The sequence below is a fragment of the Caretta caretta genome, chromosome 5 (assembly GCF_965140235.1).
Source record: "Caretta caretta isolate rCarCar2 chromosome 5, rCarCar1.hap1, whole genome shotgun sequence".
NCBI lineage: Eukaryota > Metazoa > Chordata > Testudines > Cheloniidae > Caretta > Caretta caretta.
This window is the reverse complement of record NC_134210.1, coordinates 75,044,984-75,061,184: the sequence shown is the minus strand read 5'-3', so window position 1 is coordinate 75,061,184 and position 16,201 is coordinate 75,044,984. Positions and strand designations below refer to the sequence as shown.

At 45.9% G+C, this 16,201-nt stretch overlaps 1 protein-coding gene and 1 long non-coding RNA gene across 6 annotated transcripts in view; one reads left to right on the top strand and one right to left on the bottom strand.

Annotated features, from left to right (window-relative positions):
* Window positions 1-10,905: 10,905 nt before the first annotated feature.
* LOC125636636 (uncharacterized) lies at window positions 10,906-14,216 on the bottom strand. The gene is made up of 3 exons (XR_007356669.2): window positions 13,855-14,216; window positions 12,504-13,489; window positions 10,906-11,833 (listed from the first exon to the last, which is right to left on the bottom strand). It is a non-coding gene; the product is annotated as an uncharacterized LOC125636636 (long non-coding RNA).
* The window catches only part of SEMA6A (semaphorin 6A), a 130,312-nt gene continuing 128,321 nt past the window's right edge, over window positions 14,211-16,201 (top strand). For 3 of the 5 annotated variants that reach the window (XM_048850074.2, XM_048850072.2, XM_048850073.2), the window contains exon 1: window positions 14,213-14,847. The gene's annotated coding sequence lies outside the window, so the exon portion shown is untranslated. Of the gene's footprint in view, window positions 14,848-16,201 lie in introns of all 5 variants that reach the window. The other 2 variants (XM_075128617.1, XM_048850069.2) reach the window with 2 other exon arrangements.

Here is a 16,201-nt window from a genome sequence, read left to right as displayed (position 1 = left end):
TAAAAATCAAACTTCTCTCCAAAGTTGCCCCCAGGCACTTCGGATAGGTCTCATTTCAGACCACAAAAGGTGGCCCTGAGTGGTTCCTTGAGGCCTTTTTGTTTAGGTAATAGGCTATTACTAAGGATTTGAAGGCACTGGGGAGGACCTTCCAATACTGAAAGTATTCTGCCATTATCTTCAAGTTGGTGGAAAAGCTATTGCTGATGGTGGCAAGATCTTTGCTTTGTGCTGCAAGAGCAATGTCGTTAGCATAAATGAATTTCTGAAAAATTTTGTCACGTAAGTCACTAATATAGATGTTGAATAGTGAAGGAGCCAGCATGAACTTCTGAGGCAGACCTTCATTGAGGTTGCATGCTTCCCTTATCTGCCAATTCAAAAGGACATGGTATCTATGATTACTCAATACTGTGACCAAGAGTTGCATAGTGCTACTGCATTTGATGCCCTTCGTGCCTTGAACAATAGTTCATATCCCCATACTGTGTTGTAGTTGGCAAATAAATTTATAAGTGCTGTTCTGGATTTTAGATTCTGCTGGAAGCCCGCCTCAGTGAGATTAGTAATAGTGAGTATCTGGTTGCAGCAGCTTCATACCAGTCTAAAATTGGCCTGTTCTTTGAGGATGGCCTCAAAGATAGGGGTGTAGCAGGCCATCTTCATTGACGTGAGAGTTGTGGAGAGGAGTGATATTGGGCATTAGCTAGTGACATCAGTAGGTGGTTTCCCATGTTTGAGAAGGACAGTGACTTCCTCCTCACACCAGATTTGTAGGATATTCCCCGCAAATAAATAGGTCTGCCAACCATGCTTGTCCCTTTGGCTAAACTCTTAAGGAATTTGGAATACATGCTATAGCCTTTATTTTTATTTAAAGTTAATTTTAATGATGTTCTATTACACCATGGAGGGTTCGGCTTTGGCAGTTACAGTTTCAAGTTCAACAGTTATGTCTGCCTGGTTTAGATCTAGAGCTCATAGGAAAACATGAAACCATAGGCAAGTAACACATACAATCACAAGAACAAGGTCCACTATCTCTTACCAATTTTATTAAAGTTACCAACAAAGTTATGAATGTTACAGCATATATAACTCCTAGATGGAGCCATGCACCAGTTATAATTATAGACATACCCACATCCTCCTAGATAGTGTTAGGGTCTGATGGGTCACTCCTGGATTGATTATCAGCAGACGGATGGCTCCTGCTGGAGTTTTCCCATAGGAAGCTCAATTTTCCCACTCAGGGCACCTTTTTTTTTAAAGGGGATTCTGCCTATACCTACATTCTGTGCACATAGAAAAGAGGGTAAAGAAGTTTGTCAGTGGGCATAGGCAATTCGTGAATTGCATCCACCTTCTGTTGGGCTGCTGTTCGACCTCCTTGAGACAATGTGAGACCTAAAAACAAAAACAAACAAAAAAACCAAACCACTTTTGGGACTACTAGTTGTACCTTTGTTGGGTTACACTTCAGTCCTGCTTCCTTGATGATTTGTAAAAGCTCACCCAGGCACTCCAGATGTTCCTCTTGAGTCTCCGTTGCGAAACAAATGTCGTCTACATACTGAAATAAAACAGATGATTTGGAAAACCTAGGCAGAATTTGCTTTATTTGTCCATGAAAGATAGATGGACTGTTACAGAATCCTTGGTGTAAGACTTGGAAAGGGTACTGTGAACCCCTTCCACCATGAAAGCCAGATGGTGTTGACTTTCCTTAAAACAGGTGCTGACCAGTAGCCATTGGCAATATCAATGGTAGAAAACCATTTTGCTTTGGGATTTAGATTTATTTAGGTCAGGCATTTTGGCTACAACAGCTGCACAAACTGGAATCACTCGATTTAATTTTCAATAATCAATAGTAAGACGCCATGAACTATCTGGTTTTTGTACTGGCCAAACTGGAGAATTGCATACTGAAGTACACTTATGAATGATTCCTTGTTGCAGCAAAGATTCAATGGTCTTAGCGATATGAGGTCTTACCTGATCTGGAAAAGGATACTGCTTCTGTGGGGGGAAATCGCCTCCTGAAATTTCAACAGTTACTTCCATCCTTTCACACTCATGCTTGTGTTTAGCAAAAGCATCAACATGTTTAGCCACTAATGCCTGTATATCAGCTCTCCCTTCTGCAATGTTTTCTAGGGTACACATGCCTGGTTTTGTTATTGTTGAAATAATGTCACATATGGGAATGACAGCAGGCTGATTGTCTAATATCTGTGCTGTAGTTACACATAGTGAGCAATTGGTCAAATCTATAATGTACCCATGTTTTCGCAAAAAATCTACTCCCAGTAAATTGTAGGGTTCCTTCAGATTCGTGAAAGCAAATATTCATGTCTCCTATTTGTATCACCACTCTTTTAGATCAGCCACAGTGCATATTATGATCCAGAGTGATTATTATGGCCTGGTTACTTCCAAATGTTGCTAGCACCCTAGGTTGTCCTGATGATAAAGAGGATAATTCTGGATTTTTATAATTGATTATGCTAATTGATGTCCCAGTATCAATAATAAATCAAAAATGGTGTCCCCTCACCATTGCTGATGCTGTGGGTCTCCCATTTACATCTCTTCCCAAAGGGGCTACAACTGTGAATGGGGCCTCTTGGAATCATGCACTCTGTCCTTGTGAGTCCATAGTGTCCCCTTCGTTCCTGGCTTTTATACTCTATGTATAGAGTTGATGTCCAGGACAATGGTTCTGTAATTACGGCAATGGATTGAGATGGGGTGCGCTGGCCATCCAATATCATGGGGTTCATTTGTTTCTGCATTTTTGTGTTTCAGCCTTCCTTTCTTAGATAGCTAATGCATAATATTTCTTTCTAAATACTAATCAGTCTTATATTTCTATAATCTTACATCTTAATTCTATTTAGCATATATGTTATATATAACATGACATGTTAATTAATCATAGCATCACACAATAAATGAATAATAAACTAAAATAATTGGTTACAATACCATCCTTGCCAGCAGCTTTTCCACTTTTAGTGGCCAGGAGGGCTTTGTTCCTATCTTCTATAGTATATAGAGATGAGGGCAGTGAAGTGGTGGTGCTTTGTCAGATAGAAAGAACTCTTTCTGAACTTTGTGTCCAGTCATTTTGTTAATTTAGGTCTTTGAGTGACAGAGAAGGTGTGAGGCAACAGCACTGGCCATCACTTTTGGTTGGTGCAGTTTTTCTGGGTCAGTGACTTACGGCTTATGGAGGAGTGCCTAGGCTTTGCAATTGGAAAGAGTGAAGTCAAGACCCTCCACAGTCTCATTCCATCTCTTTGGGAGGGCAGAGTTCAATGACTCTATTCGTGCTTTTGCTGTGTCCGGATCACTGCTCTTCTCATACTGTTGGAAGAGTGCTTATCTCTGGCTGCCAGCAAGGCTTGCAATAGCTGCAGAGAATGTGTTTCACGGCAACTTTGATAAGAAGGTGAACAAAGTGGTCTTAGTTTTCTGGGATCAACTTGGTACAATATCCTGTTTTCAATACCAGCAGTATATGCAACCCAGTTCACTTTGTGGAAATTTCAGTGCGGTTTTGGTGTTGATTCAATCAGCAAAATTCCAAAGCCAAAATGCAGAATGTGGTGTGCTCCATAAAGGAAGTTTTCCAGTACTGTTTGTGAAGCTTACAGAGGAACACCACTATTGTCTTTCATCAGAAAACACAAGTCTGAATTGTGTTCCGTGTTCCATCTGGCCAAGCGAAAACTCGCTGATTGTTTGGGGTCAAAAATGAGGCCCAGTCTGTGAGTTTCTCACTAGCTGCATCATTTCTGCTATAATCCTGTTGTGAGTGGGGGCTATTAAGGTCACCAGAGTACATGGCAGGATGGAGAAAAGATGGTAATGCGGGCTTTGGCCATTCAATATTTGGATGTTTGTAAACATTCATTATGGTCAATTGTCTGATTCTTATTGCAGCAATTATTATTATTGCAGAGATTCCTGTAGTCTTAGATTCCCCCAGGACTGAGACGTCTATAAGACCATGCCTGGTGTACCTGGCAAGGCCATACCTCCCATAATTCACAGTGGCAATTAGATCATAGCCCTGAATTTAGTATCTTGCAGCTTGCTCATTCTTTGCAGCATGACTTTCTTATAGAGCTACAACATCAGTTTTACGCACTTTGAGAACTCTTTAAAGACACTCACACTTGACATGTGACAGACCTTCTACGTTAAGTTGCCAGACACATAGAACTGGTCCTACAATTCTTCTGCGCTGCCCCAGAAAAGGACTTTAACACATTTCACATAACTAAAATTTGATTACATTCATTGTGTAGAAGACACACACACACACATACAAGCATACATATGCATATGTGTACAATCAGTGCTCAAGTCCTAAAAAAAGAAGAGCCGGAACGCCCCCTTCCCTGGAAGGAGAGATGCATGGGCAGCAGCCCAGCATTAACCTGTTTTTACTTTCAATATTCTTACTTTTCTCTATTTGTTGCTTTTCTTTTGTCCTCGCATCCCCCGATATTTATCCAGGAAAATGTAAAGTTAATGTTTTCACTGATTTTTCAATTATTTTTCATAAACACTAATAAATTCCTGAGAAAATTGAAACAAAATAAAAACTGAAAAGGAAGGGCCGGGATAACATGTAACAGGAGTACCATGTGAAGGCTGTCGTTTTGGAAGCTGCACTGATGTCAATATGATGCCACTTTATATCAAATGAGGATCTGACCCACATATTTTAGAGTTATTTCATAGCAGAACCCTATTAAATAGCTATAGAACTCTATTGGTTTAACATCTATTAAATTCTACAGTTCTTTTCCATATTGTGCTCCTCATACTTGGAGTCTCTGTATAGAGGACAAGTCACTCTGTTCTCTGACCCCATCAGGACCTCTGCTGCCACTACCTACTTTGGCCAGGCCTGTGCACCACTCCCCCTCTATGGGAAGCCAAGGGCACAGATGAGAAGTTATTGTTGCTCCTACAATAGCATGAATTTCTGCTGATTTTTCTGGCAGATATACAATTGGCTGACCAGGGCAGCATCTTGCATAAAACAGCTGCTCCCTGGCCCTGTTTCCCTTCCGTCATTCCCCACAGCTGTGCAGACCCCGTTGCATGGTGTTGGCACAGAGAGGTTCTCTGTGGGCTCCCAGGGAGGGACATCTCATGCTGTGGAGCCACTGCTCTCCCTAGCGTGGATTATGTGGCCTTTCTAACCACATTTCTCCCTTGAGCACATCGCACAGGGTCATCCTGCTCTTACCCTGATTTCAGTTCACTTGTAATATAGCTGAAATATGTTGAAAGCTTACAACTCCTAAATCACGGGCTTCATTCTATAGCCCTTATTCGGGCAAAATGTCCATTGACTCCTTGCCCAAGTAATGAGTTCAAGATTGGGCCCCCATAAGTTAACTATTTACCCAGCTTCTTCTTCCGGCCAGCAGTGGTAAGATCAGGAATGGTTATCTGCTGATCTAATGTCAAACTGCTTTTCAACATACTTGAAATACATCTGAATTTTGAGAATTCCTCGGCTGTGATTAACAGAAGGATCTTATCTTCTCTGTGTAGGAGTAATTACTTTGCTAGGCATTCAACAATGTTGTCTTGACAGAAATCATATTTACAGTTTGGGTTTTCCTTGTTGCAGTAAGATTAAGAAAAGGAACAAAAACATATCTATATTAAGATTTTTTTTAATCCGTGCTCTATTCTTTCATTTTAACACAGATGTATCTCCCAACTGTAACGTCATCTTGGCTTGGATGCACAAAAGAATGGCACCTGGAAAATCACTGCAATTCATACAGCCTGAGTTAGGCGCCTAAGCTTCTGTAAAATGAATGGGGAGAGACAGGTGCCTTAGACTACAGTTCACAAAAGCTAGCATGCTAGGCAGGGACCCTCCTAAACTAGCCACTTGGAGATGCCAACCACAGAGGTGTGTGTTAAGCCCCACACTTATCAGGGAGAGAGGCACCTACCTCTGCTAGCAATTCACAGCCAGGAATCCTCTTTGGAGCTAGGCGCCTATGCCATTTTTGGAAGAAGAAGGAGCAATATAAAATTAACATACACATATTAAAATGGATGAACAACTGGCTAACAAATAGATCTCAAACTGTAATTGTAAATGAAGAAACCTCATCAGGCAGGTTTGTTTATAGTGGGGTTCCACAGGGATTGATTCTTGGCCCTATTTAACATTTTTTTCAGTGACCTGGAAGAAAACATAAAATCATCACTTTGCAGATGACACAAGCCTGGGGGAGTGGTAATTCAGAGTGATCTGGTTCACTTGGTAAAGAAGGCACAAGCAAACATTATGCATTTTAATATGGCTCAGTGTAAATGTATACACCTAGGAACAAAGAATGTAGGCCATACTTATGATATGGGGGACTCTGTTCTGGGAAACAGTGACCGTGAAAAAGATTTGGGGGTCAGGGTAGATAACCAGCTGAACATGAGCTCCCAGTGTAAGGCTGTGGCCAAAAGAATTAACGTGACCCTGGAATGCATAGACTGGGGGATCGTAAGTAGAGAGGTTATTTTATCTCTGTATTTGGCTCTGGTGCAACTGCTGCTGGAATATTAGGTCCAGTTCTGGTCCCCACAAGAAGAATGTCAATAACTGAGAGAGGATTCAGAGAAGAGCCACAAGAATGCTTAAAGTATTAGAAAACATGCCTTAGAAAACATGTCTGTAGTGATAGACTCAAAGGGTATATCTACACTACAATTAGGCACCTGCGGCTGACCTAGAGCAGCTGAATCAGGCTCATGGGGCTCGGACTAAGGATCTGTTTAATTGCAGTGTAGATGTTTAGGCTTTGCTAGAGCTTAGGCTCTGGAACCCTCCTATCTTGCAGGGTCCTAGAGCCTGAGTTCTAGCCAAACCTGAATGTCTACACCACAATTAAACAGTCCCTGAGCCCTGTAAATCAGAGTCAGCTGGCACTAATTGCTGTGTAGACATACCAAAAGAGCTCAATCTATTTAGCTCAGGAGTGGGCAAACTTTTTGGCCCTAGGGACACATCTGGGTATGGAAATTTTATGGCAGGCCATGAATACTCACAAAATTGGGGGTTGGGGTGTGGGAGGGGGGTGAGGGTTCCAGCTGGGGGTGCGGGCTCTGGGGTGGGGCCAGAAATGAGGAGTTCAGGGTGAGGGAGGGGGCTCCAGGCTGGGGCAGGGGGTTGGCATGTGGGTGGGGGAGTGAGGGCTGCAGCTAGCAGGGTGGACTCTGGGGTGCTGGAGGCTGAGACTGAGGGGTTCGGAGGGCAGGAGTGGGATCAGGACTGGGGCAGAGGGTTGGGGCACTGGAGGGGGTCAGGGGCACCTGCTCCGGATGGCGCTTACCTCAAGCAGCTCCCGAAAGCAGCAGCATGTCCCCGCTCTGGCTCCTATGTGGAGGCATGGCCAGGCAGCTCTGCATCCTGCACAATTCACAGGCACCGCCCCATCCACAGGCGCCACACCTGCAGCTCCCATTGGCTTTGGTTCCCGGCCAATGGGAGCTGCAGGGCGGCACTTGGGGTGGGGGCAGCGTGCAGAGCCCCCTGGCTGCCTCTACATGAAGGAGCCAGAGAGGGGACATGCTGCTGCTTCTCGGAGCTGTGCAGAGCCACGGCATGCGTGGAGCGGTGCAAGCCCTAGACCCCGCTCCCTGGCAGGAGCTCGAGGGCCAGCTTAAAACATCTGAAGGGCCGGATGCGGCCTCCGGGCCGTAGTTTGCCTACCCCGATTTAGCTTAACAAAGAGAAGCTTAAGGGGTGACTTGATTACACTCTATAAACATCTACATGGAGAAAAAATATTTCATAATGGGCTCTTCAGTGCAGCAGAGAAAGGTATAACATGATCCAATGGCTGGAAGTTGAAGCTAAACAAATTCAGACTGGAAATAAGGTATACATTTTTGACACTGAGGGTAATTAACCGTTGGAGCAATTTACCAGGATCATGGTGGAATCTCCATCACTTACAATTTTAAAATCAAGATTGAATGTTTTTCTAAAAGATCTGCTGGAGGAATTATTTTGAGGTAGTTCCATGACCTGTGTTATACAGAAGATTAGACTAGATGATCACAATGGTCCCTTTTGGCCTTGGTATTTAGGAGCTCCCTTTTGGCCCAGTGGTTAGGGCACTTACCTGGGATATGGGAGAACCCCAGGTTCAAGTTCCCCCTCCATCTAAGAGGGAGAAGGGATTTGAACAGGGATCTGCCATCTTGCAGTTGAATGCCCTAACAGTTGGGCTACAGATGTTCTGATGTAGGGCTCCCTCACACTCTCCTGTTGTAGCTGTTGTACTGTGGATAATAAATACAAAAAGTTATTGGGCAGAGGGACTGGATCCTGAGTCTCCTAACTCAGTACTCTAGCCACCTCAAGTTATTGGGTGAGAGAGTGACAGAGAGAGGATGAGAATGATGCTGACTCTTTAGCCTGAACTGGGAGGTGGGAGACCCAGGATCCAGTCCCCCTGCTCCAGTGACTCTTTTTATTTGTTAGCCACAGTGCAACAATTTCAACAGGAGAGATTTAGGGTGCCCCCACATCAGAATATCCCATAGCCCAGTGGTTTGGGTACACACCTGAGAGGTGGTATAGCCTAGTTCACAATCCCATCTCCTCAGGTGGAGGCGGTACTTGACCTGGGCATCTCCCACATCTCAGGTGAGTACCCTAACCACTGGGCTAAAAGTTAGGAAGGAGCTCCTCCTCTCCTCATTTTGTGCAAAGCTCACCTATAGAGGTCTCATCCAGTAGGCAAGGTCTGAGTACGCTTACAGGATTAGGTCCTGCAGGCAATTTACATAGAGGAATATCTATCTTCCCCCAGTTTACGCATCACTCTGGGTCTTAAGTGTCCGGATGCCTCGCAGACCGCTTATGCTCAGAGGCAGTAACATACGCACCTAGGGAACTTTTACTGCAACAATGTAGGTTCTGAGCAAGTTTAGGCACCTACAGGGTTCTGGGGCAACAGAGCTGGGGTTTGGTGACTCTTAGTGGCCTGATTCTGGGATTTAGGCATGTGAAGTGGCCGTTAGGCATTTAAGAATTTAGCCAGTACCTTTACCCTACAATAAAAACAGGGCCGGCTCTACAGTTTTTGCCGCCCCAAGCACTGAAAAAAACTGTCGCCCCGGATGGCAAAAGGAAGAAGCTGCCGCCGAATTGCCGCCGGGGCCGGAGGAACTGCTGCCCCTTCCGAACTGCCGCCCCAAGCACCTGCTTGGAACGCTGGTGCCTGGAGCTGGCCCTGAATAAAAAGTAGGCTAATGGGGCCAAATCCTCCTCGTCATATTCACGTGCATAGGCCCAGCAAGTTCATGTATTAAGGTGAGCAGGATTTGTTGCTCAGTTTTCAGAAGATCAGACCCCACCACAAAATAAAGATAGTGTGAAGGCTGATGTTACAACACTATTAAAAATAGCACAAAATACTTTGCAGAGGGAGGTAGAAGAGAAAAGGAGAAAGAACACTTCACTGAGTTGGATACCGAGAGAAAGTGAAAATGAAGTAGAGATGGAGTTAAGTAAAAGGAAAGAGCTACAATGTTTGAAGCCGTGAAGATGCAAATGGATAATTTTGCAGACTGGTTCTAGTCAGCTGAGAATGGAAGGGTGCAGTAAGGGGAGAAAGGAAAAGTGAGTTTCAGAGACTGAAGCAGAAAGGAAGTTTCGAATGTGAGATTTGAAGAGGAGAAATGAATCAGTGCAGAAAGGAACAGATAGAAAGCCGTTGGATAGGAAACAGAAAAAGAGCTTTGAAAAAGGCTCAAACAATATAATTTCTCACTACTAATAATGTTGTTTGGTAAATAAGGAAATAGGTTTTCTCAGCTGCCTCTTCTTGCAAAGCCTTTTGAAATATAAAAATCTGGTCTATATTCATGAGAACCTAAGTTTAAAAAAAAACCCATCCATCTGAGAGTCTTTTTTACTCTGAACAGAGGAGAACAAGTGTGAGAGTATTTCTGAAATTTTGGTAGAATATGAAGTGAACGGTCTGGGCTGGATCTTGTTTTGCTTCCCCTTCAAATTTCCAGGAAAGTCAATAGAATTTTGGGTTCCCAAGCAATACAGAATCTAATGTAAATGTTGCATATTGTTGAAAAGATGGCCTCAGTCTGTGGGGGAGAGATTCTTTCAGTGTTTCTATTTCTGGTGAGTTATAGAAGAAGCATAATATCAGTATGGTGCCACTTTAGGGGTGTGGGGCAAGGGCTCTTGTTAAATCAAATCCCATTCATCTGGCTTCATCCCTGACACTGGATTTGGTACCCAAATAATGGGTACTGTACTAGTTCAGTTCAGTTGCTCGAATTTCAGATTTAGGGTAACATTGTTTAGTTAACATGTATCCATCCTTAGTAATTATTCTGCTTGGTGCAGAGCTGTCTTGTTTTAAATTTCCAGTGAAAAGAAAGAAAATATATAACGTCTCTGTTCCTTTGGTTAGAAAATTACTCTAAGTACATATTCCGTTTAAACTGTCAAGGGCTGGGGGTGGGGGAATTTGCTTGATACCAGAAAAGTCTTTTTCCTTGTAATCTAACCGCTAGAAATTGAATGTATTTGTGTGTAACTTTAGATCCTAAAACAAATACCGCAGGAAAGCCAATTTCTAGCAGTCCTTTCATTATCTAAAAGTAAAAGGCAGAAACACAGTTGTCATAAACAAGTAATTATTTTAATGTCATGCTTCTTATGGCCAACTAGTAAATCCCCTAGCTGTAGACTGCACTCCATCATTTCACTTATCTGGTTCTAAAATGTATTACTTGAGGCTGCTATTGTAACATGGGTCAGTTGAGACCTGGAAGATGGAAATTACTATTGAAGACATTAAGGTCCATACCACACAATTGAAGACCTCGAGAAAATATGCAATTTTTTATTGTTTTTTTTTAAGTTACAGATCTAGGTTGTTTAATCTTTGATATTTTTATCTTATTCCGCTCCAGTATCTTTTTTAATTTCCCAAACAATAATTTAATATAAAAAGTGAATGGAGCTAAAGATTCAATGCAGTACAGTAGAATTATTGTTGAAAGGGAAAGGACAGCAGCCCTGTGGATCTTTTCATGTGGCAGATACAGTAAAAGTACTGTTAGGAAACATTTGCACACTAGTTAGATCAAGACAAGAGGAGGTCTTGCATCCCCCAAATGAATTCAGGTTATAGTTTAGCTCCTTCCCAGGACTTTAAAGGTTATGTTTTATATCCAGATTTAAGATCGTTGAGAAGTCTCCATGTGCTGCACTGAATTGCACTTCATTCACTGTAAAGAGAATCCACTGTGGTTTGCATCCCTCCCACGTCCCAAGCAGTGCTTTGTTTCAAACTGGAGACCAACTGATTGAAGTGGGATTGAGCACTCTGAACGTCAGTCCTGTCTGTGAGTGTCAGGTTTTGACCATATAGCCCCTAGGTTTTAGCTTCAGCAGTCAGAGAAGGAACAGGCTGAAATCAGCAAAAGGGGGATGGGGGATCTTTTGCTTTTATTCCCCCTGCTCCTTCGCTTGCTGTCACAAAGGCACTGGTAAAAGAGTCTTAGAGCTCCAAGCGAGCGGATTTACACGTGGCTTCCACTGCGGTTTCATCTCATAATCGAAATCCAAACGGTTTGAAATGATAGCTGTCTAACTGGATCGTAATGCAGCGGATTTGGAAAATCAGAGAGGAGGGACGCAGCTTTCTTTAGTGATATGCTATGAAAAGGTAAGCAATTATAAATCAGTGTGTTACTGATCGGATTGTGCAAAAAAAGTCAATAGAAATATCCTCTCCATTTAGCGACTCTGTGAAATAAAATAAGTAAATAAACATTAATATTCAAAATAACAATACATCCTGCGAAAGAAAACCCCACCCCGCCCCCTCTAGAAAAGCAACGTGTCTCCCATTTCAATGATATCCATAAAGCAAACAAGACAGCTTAATTGTTTGTTTCTCTAAGGGAAGGAGCTAAACCTGGAATTAATTTGGTTCAGCCTGTGAAACAATCCGTTTGCTCTGCCTAATTCCGGCAATTACAGAAGTTTTCCCAGGCACAATTAACATGTAAATCAGCCGCGGAGTGTGGGGCTGGGGCTGCTGCTGCAGGCAAGCGCGAAAGACAGGCTGCGCTCTTCCTCCGCCGCACCTGAGCCTGGGGGGCGCTCCTGCTGCCACCCGCCGGAGCAGCGGCGTTGAGCGGCAGCGGGGTTCCCGCTCGGCGGGTGGGAAGCCGGCGGATTAATTTATGAGCTGTGTTCTTGCGCCTCGCTGGCTCTGAGACACGGACGGATTAAGCCAGCCAGCCGCTCGCAAACTGGGATCGGTGGGGTGGGGGAGACAACTGCGACCCGATCTGCCGCCCGGGCCCAGCCCTGTTTCCCTGGAGGGCCATCGGACGGGGTGGCATCATGGTACTTCAGCTTAGGGCCCTCGGCGAACGGGTAATGTCAGTAAAACGCGATGGGGGCTTACACAATAGACTGCGATACTCCTCCACAGAACATGCGTTCCGCAACCTAGAGAGGTAGCGAGAGCTGTACGTAGCCTGGGTCTGTCTGTACAGAGCGGAGCCTGGAGCGGGAGGGGCTGTGTCTGCGTCTCGGCGGACCGCGCCGCTGAGAAATGCGCCACGGTGCCCTACGAGCGTGACAGGAGGCAGGGAGCTCCCGCCCTGCTAAGCCGTGCGCAACTCGGGCGTCCGAGCCTGCTGCCACTGAAGTTAGTGGAGGGGGGGGTTGCCGTCGCCTTCGGAGGAAGCCGGATCAGGCAGCAACTTTGCAAATGGAATCAACCCTCGCATTGTTTGCCCTGGCGAATCAGTGCAGCGGCCCCTTCTGGCACACAGGGAAAACAGCGAGGGACAGCTCTGAGACGTCTTTCTCCCAAGGCTAAACCCCTCTAAGCTAGGTAGAGCTGTGGTGTGCGTGCATGTTCTTAATCATCTCATCTGAGAGGCACACACAGACTGTACTTATATATAGGCATATGCTGGGTCCCTTGTGTACACACGCAGTGGCACTTCGGTTTCAGAGGTACAAGTTAGACCACCTGAGGCTTCTGATTTGTTTTTGTCTCCGGGCGCTTTTTCATGGCCATCTTCTGCAGATCTTGATACACAAGTGTAGCTCCCTGCTATTTTGCTGCTTCTGTCTCTTAAAACGAAAGATTGCTACTGGAAATAGTTTTAGTGGACCCGGAACAATCGCGATGGTGGAAAATTTCGATTGCCAGCATTTCTGGTTGCCTCACTCAGTACAAATCTGAGGTAAACATAAACGTATACATGTGGAATAGAAAGAAGGATATGCCTTGGGAAGGGAGAGAAGTGAGGATCTTTTGGCCTTTGGCAAGTTTCCCCTTAAAAAAGTCTTTTTTAACATGGGCGATGGATGGAGGCTGTGTCTTGGCAATTTGATGTTTTTAGAAGGAAGGTTATCCCTTTCCCTCTCTTCATGCACCTGTATAAAATAAATCAAATATTTAAAATGTGCGTGTGTAGGATTTTTTATTGGGGATTTTTTTTTGGCACTGCATTCACTTTGTTAAGAATTTAAATTAAAAAAATTCTCACTGCATGTAAATACAAAAGTTCAAGCACAATATTCAGACTATCATAGCAGTTCTGTTAGTTTATTGTTTATTCTTGGCATATATTTTCTTTCAAGAGCTGTTATATCTACATATTTTTACAAGACTACTATGTACTGAACAGTTATTTTACGTATCTTATAGGCAACTCGCTTTGTGTGTAGGATGTTCATTGCTCTAGGATGTGAGCACCGGAACAGTTCTCAGAATTAGAAAGTCTTAACAATTCACTTACCCATATCCTTTAAAACTTCCATTTAAGAAAATCGATGAGCAAATTCTGTCTTGTATCTCCTCTCCTGGAGCACTTCTTCCTTGCCTTTTTTTTTTTTTTTTTTTGCGTCAACAATCAGTAATACTTCTCTCATCGCTGCTTCACCCCCCGTCCTGATTACAAACACAGCACTGTACATCAATACTGTATATGGGGTAAGGGCTTTTTCAGCTCTTCACTTTCGTTATCGCCTTGTTTGTACATGTCGGGGGGCGGGGAGGAGGGGGAGGGGGAATATCCACTTGGAAACTTGCCATGCTCTCACCCTATCCCCTACCCATTGCACATGCTCATCCTTGTTCGTTATAGCAAGGGACTGGAAAGGAAGGGTGGGTGGAATCAAGTGAGTCCATCTGGAGAGATCCAGTCCGGGATTTGACTCCACCCGCAGCGTAGCAGCCTTCCTTTGACAGAGGAGTTGGGACTCGGAGACTAGCAGGGCACGGGGAGAGAGGTTACTCTGAACTCCTCTACAAACACAGTTCAATGACCAGGAGCTTTGGGCTAAAGCAACCGCGCTTTCCTGCCGCGGCGTACAGAGTGCCGCCTGCCTAGGAGTTTTCCTGAAGCAGCCTCTACACCTGGCGCACTTTTGGTAGAAAGGGAGCAGGACAAGACCCTGAAATGACTTATCTCCTAAGATTCGACTGAAGGGGACTTCCTGGAGTAGGATCCTAGTGGAATTTGGGTTTGGAGAGGAGTTGCTAAACCTTTTTTCCTCTTCCCCCTTTTCTCTCCCGTCATTGGAAATGAGCAAATTGCATTTGCATTCCAGAAAGTAGCAATATTAAACATCCCATCCCCCAAAGAAGCACACATGTAGTACTGACAAAGGATTGCAAAGGAGAGAGTGGATCCAGTTTCCCAGAGAGATCCCCTTAAATGGATTACTAAATGGGACACTACATCAGCTAGTTCTTGTCCTCTAGCTGCCTAGATACATGCACCGAAAAGGTACAGTACTCCCCTCTCCATATCTATATCTAATCCTTTGGGTTGCTTGCAAAGGAAGGCTCCTCCTGGCTTGCACTGGCGGGTCCGGGAGGAGCGTGTTCGGTGTGCGGTTAAGGTTGCCTGCTGGTTTCTAGCTCGGCAGCGTTTGCAGCGCTTCGGGAAGGCGGGGGAGAGCCGCCTGCCCTCGCACACGTTGTGCGGCTGCCCATGCCCGGGCAGCTTGCGGCTTGGGCTGCCTTTTTTTAATCAGTCTGGCTGCTCAGCCCGCTGGCAAACAGGGGCGTCCCTCCCGGGCTCGGGCGCTAGCGGGGCTGAACGCGTTGGTCCTTGCACCTCACTCAGCCCGCTTGTTCGCAGCGGGCGCGGAGCCGGGCTGCTTTGCCCCGGCCGCTGGGCGTGCGCGCTGCCTGCGATGCGGGGCTCCCACCTGCGCCTTTAGCTGCTCGTCCCGGGGCTGCAGAGCGTCCCGGAGGGAGCTGGGGCGTCTTTGTTATGGGGACAATGTGGGCGCCTTGCACGTGCGTAATCCCTGGGCGCTGCTCTTTAACCCGGGTATTGACGCTGTTGTTATTGACGGGGGCGCTGGGTGTGGAACAAAGGAGCCGGCTGGGAGCCCCGCGCGCTCTGCCCCGCGCCCCCCGTGCCCATGCCGGTCCCTGGGTGTTGATGTGCCCTGCTGCCTGGCTGGCTTTGTTCGCTAGCATGGGGCTGGCGCTCTGGGCTGATCTCCCCCTCCCAGCCGCGGGCTCCTGTCATTGCTTTGCAGCAGGGCGAGGGGGAGGCTCTGGCGCTGCCCCCTTCCCCCCACTCCTAGCTGGGGTGTGTGTATGTGTCGGGGGCCACCACGGGCTGACTCCCCGTAGCGCCAGTCGGCTCCGAGCGAAGGGTGGCTCTCGGGCAGGACGGGTCCCCGCCCCCTCTAGCTGCTGCTGTCAGCTCCTCTCTCTGGCACTGGGGTGGGGGCGGCTCAGGCGATCCCTCCCCCATGGTCCTGCCACCCGCACTGGAGGGGCCACTGGGCTGACCCCCTCTTGCTAACTGTCCGCGCTGGCCCGATCCTGAAGGAGCGACAAAGATCCTTTAGGAAAGGAAACTCCTCGCCCTTTCCCTCCCCTGAGCGCCCTTGCTCTGCTGCTTCTCTCCGCCCCGGCCCTTCAGACCGCGGGGAACCAGGCAACCCCAGGGCAAAGTTTGTCTAAAAGGAAATAACAGGGCTGGATCGCACAATGGAGGGTTTGTTCCGAGCTGCCTCCTAAAAGTGCTGCCTGGGTGAAAAATACAAGGGAGAGGAGGGGAGGCGAGGGGGGCTCCCTGCCGTAGGGAGTAAGAAGGGAAGGAACCGTCCTGGGATGGC